Source organism: Eucalyptus grandis, chromosome 8 (assembly GCF_016545825.1).
Source record: "Eucalyptus grandis isolate ANBG69807.140 chromosome 8, ASM1654582v1, whole genome shotgun sequence".
Classification (NCBI taxonomy): Eukaryota; Viridiplantae; Streptophyta; class Magnoliopsida; order Myrtales; family Myrtaceae; genus Eucalyptus; species Eucalyptus grandis.
In genome coordinates, this window is record NC_052619.1 from 58472880 (window position 1) to 58477120 (window position 4241).

At 34.1% G+C, this 4241-nt stretch overlaps 1 non-coding gene across 1 annotated transcript; it reads left to right on the forward strand.

Annotated features, from left to right (window-relative positions):
- Positions 1–3918: 3918 nt before the first annotated feature.
- On the forward strand, positions 3919–4024 carry LOC120287942. The gene has a single exon (XR_005546196.1). It is a non-coding gene; the product is annotated as a small nucleolar RNA R71 (small nucleolar RNA).
- Positions 4025–4241: the final 217 nt, after the last annotated feature.

Below are 4241 nucleotides of genomic sequence, written 5' to 3' on the forward strand. Positions count from 1 at the left end.
ACCCGGAATCTACTATTTATACCTTGAAACCTAGAACTTACCCCATTATAGGTTCCCGGTTTGGTTCCATGGTCTACTTATGTTCCACTTATACTATAAATTGAACGATTACAATGAATTATAATCTTTAATTACTACCACTTACTGTTGCAATTTACTGATCATAACTTATATCTAGACACACGAAAAAATATAAAACATTAACAATGTAAAAGTCTTAGTTATAAAATGGAAGTTCAGACTAGTGGTTTCAGATTATACACTCATTATTAAATACCATAGAGGATTGCAAGTTTTGCATGAAAATATAAACTAAGAAAAACATAGAAACTTGTTCCATATTCTAGGTTCTAAGTTCTAAGTACCACCAATCTAGAACCTGCAACCTATTCGTTAAAACAAGTTCCCAAATTTTTAGAATTTGAAAACCTACCTTCCTCGGAGTTAACTCTAAAACAAGTTATTTTCCCAAATTTTTAGAAAAATTTGAAATTAACTTGTTTATCAGAATAATGAGTGGAGAAGATACCTTGGAATCAAATCAGGAAATTCTTGAGTTTCCTAATGTTATCTACAAGCATTGAGATTATAATATATAACCACGAATTAAACGTGGATAGAAATATTAACCCCCAAACTTAACATTTTGCTAGTCCTCGAACAAAAGTAAGACATAACACATACTCAACCTAACAACCTTCTCCATGACATCTTTCCATAATTGCTCAAATTCACAATTCAAAGAAAAACACAAATTTCATCCAAACATTGAAATCGATTTATAAGTTAAGACCAATTCTAACTATATGATCCAAGTGTGTGAGAGTCCTCATCTTTTCGAATTATATGCAATCCAAATAAATTCACATTAACATGCAACCTCTCAAAAATTCTCAATAATTATGACCAAATCTCATAGGTTTGCTTTTCATTCCTCTCTCCACTAATGTAAGCTAATTATCCAACCAAAAATCAATAGGACTTTTCTCGGGTTGTAATGTAGGGCTGGGCTAAAGGTGAGATAATGGCAATTTTAAGCTCAAATCACCCATCAACACATTGATTTCTAGGATCTAATTAGAGCCACTGTCACTGTCCAATTTCACTCCTTCAAGATAATTTTTCTGCCGCCATATATCATCATTCTTTTTCTTTTCTTTCCTTTTCTCTCTCTCTTTTCTCTTTTTTTTTTTGAATTGCTTTATGGTGGAGTTTCTCCCAAAGTCCCTCCAAATATAACATAAAAATTTCCAACCCATTGAGTATCCAAAAGGCTCACTCAATTGAAAGTTGGATAGGGAACCATAAAAGCAATTTTTTTTTTTGACAATACACCTCAAACAACCACTGTAATCACTTTTTTTTTCTTCTTTGTACTCCATCATTCCTCCAAAATTTCTATCAATGTAAACAACCACTGTAATCAATGTGTTCATAGGGCATGGGATAATGATATAATTTGATTACTGCTAGGCTGAACATATATGGGTGCCAATGAAAAATTGGGTAATAATTAAGGCTCAACGAGGTGACTAGGGATAAATAAATAGGGTTGGCTTGAAAGGCTCAATCGATCCAAAAACTGCCTATATCATTTTCTCAGTTAGATTTAGCTTAGGATTTCGCCTCAAAGAGAAAATCAAACAAATTCTAAGATTTGGGTGAAATCTAAGAAAATCACATATTTCACATGAATGTTCTCTAGATTTACACATAATTCAAAAAAGTAAGGACTTTTAGTGCTCAGTAAGTGGATCAACATAATCAGAATTAAGATTAACTCACACCTCAACTGCAAGTTTAAATAAAATTTAAATTTTCCTAAGAATCGCAAAAATTCACAACCGGGAGAGCAATAATGAAAAAAAATTATCTAAAAATTTGTCTTCCCCCCAAACTTGAATGAAGTAGTGTCCTCAATGCGAAAAATAGAATGGGAAGAAGAAAACTTCCGGTTGTAGGATAAGTCTATAGATGATCTTGATGATTAAACTCTTGAAAGGTGCTCCCTAAAAATTAACCTGGATAAAATAGAGAAAAGTTAATCTTTTTTTTTTTTTTTTTTTTTTGCAAAACATAAACTTAAAATAAATAAAAACATAATTAAAATGCTTGGGTTGCCTCCCAAGAAGCGCTTGCTTTATAGTTTTCAGCCAAACTATCTCAAATGTCGCTATTCTCGAGGATGAAGTTCAATGGTGGTCTTACGCTTGTTGTAACCACCTTCAAAGTAGGGCTTCAAACGTTGACCGTTCACTTTGAATGTGCCCTCGGTGTCATGCGCAACTTCAACTGTTCCATATGGGAATACCTGTGTAACCGTAAAAGGACCAGACCATCTAGATCGCAACTTTCTGGAAAAAGTTTAAGACGAGAGTTATAAAGTAAAACTTTTTGACCAATTTTAAACTCTCTTCTAAATATGTGCTTGTCATGCCATCTTTTTGTACGCTCCTTGTACAACTTAGAATTTTCATAGGCCTCATTGCGAAATTCTTCCAATTCATTCAGTTGCAATAATCTTTCTTCACCTGCAGACTGCATATCAAAATTCAAAAATTTCAATGCCCAATATGCTTTGTGCTTTAATTCCACTGGTAAGTGACAAGCCTTTCCAAACACTAGCCTAAAAGGAGACATCCCAATTGGAGTTTTGAACTCTGTCCTATAGGCCAAAAGTGCATCTTATTAACCAATCTTTCCTAAAAGCATTCACTGTTTTTCTAAAATTTTCTTGATTTCCCTATTTGAAACATTTACTTGACCACTAGTTTGAGAATGATAAGGGGTTGCAACCTTATGTGTGACTCCATACTTACTCATAAGTGCTTCAAATTGTTTGTTGTAAAAATGTGTCCCCCTATCACTTATGATTGCCTTAGGAGTGCCGAATCGGGTAAAAATATTTTTCTTCAAAAATTTCACCACAACCTTAGCATTATTTGTTGGCAATGCTACAGCTTCTACCCACTTAGACACATACTCCACAGCCACTAAAATGTATAAATTTCCATAAGAAGGTGTAAAGGGTCCCATGAAATTAATACCCCAAACATCAAATAATTCACACACAATAATGTTGTTTAAAGGCATCTCATTTTTCTTGAAATATTTCCAGTTCTTTGACACCTATCACATGAAGCTACATAGGAGTATGCATCTTTAAAAGTGTAGGCCAATAAAATCCAGATTGTAAAATCTTAGCTGCAGTTTTTGTGGCACCAAAATGGCCACCTGCCTCTCCATCATGACAATGATGTAGAATGTTTGCCTTCTCTTCATCTGGAACACATCTCCTTATGACCTAATCTGCACATACTTTAAACAAGAAAGGTTCTTCCCAAAAATAATTTTTAACATCAGAAAAGAATTTTTTCTTTTGTTGATATGATAATTCAGGAGGAATAACATTACTTACCAAATAGTTTACAAAGTCAGCATACCAAGGAATTGACTTGATGAAAAAAAATTTGGATGATTGCGCCATCCCGGATTGTATGTGTTGGAGTAGGGATTATTCTGTGACCTGTTAAAATTCCCAACAAAGTTAGAATTTTCACTATGTTGTTTGAAAGTATTACCTACCTGACACTCAGTGCTAACATGTCCTCCACCACAAAAATCACATGTCAAATTGTGAATTTTCATGGCTGAAACACTCATATTATCAAGCTTTTTGTTGAGTGTTTCAAATTGTGCAATTGCAGCAAAAGCATCAACTTCATGAACTCCGCTAACTTTTCGCATTGGTAATCTCTCGGTAGGCCCTTTGATAACTATTGGACGCCATCTCTTCTAATAAATTGTAGGCTTCTTCTGGTGTTTTATTATTTAAAGTCCCCCTGCAGCTGCATCAATCATAGAACGAAGATTTGCACTAGAGCCATTATAAAAGTTTGTACCTGCATCCATACGGGTAGTCCGTGATGTGGGCATCTCCTAAGAAATTCTTTGAATCTTTCCCATGCTTTATATAGTGATTCATTATCCATCTGCATAAAATTAGTAATATCGTTACGCATCTTCGCAGAGACTTTGCAGGTGGAAAGAACTTACCAAGAAATTTCTGAGCCATATCATCCAAACAAGTCCACATCGGTTTGGTTCTTAGGTTCTAGGTTCTACCCTTGATGCTCACCCCTAGTTTTAATGGAAAATTGGAAATTTGGAAGAGTTGAGATAATTATAACTTATGGAACAATCATAAAAAAAGTCTTAAACCTATTGTACTTTAGTCAATT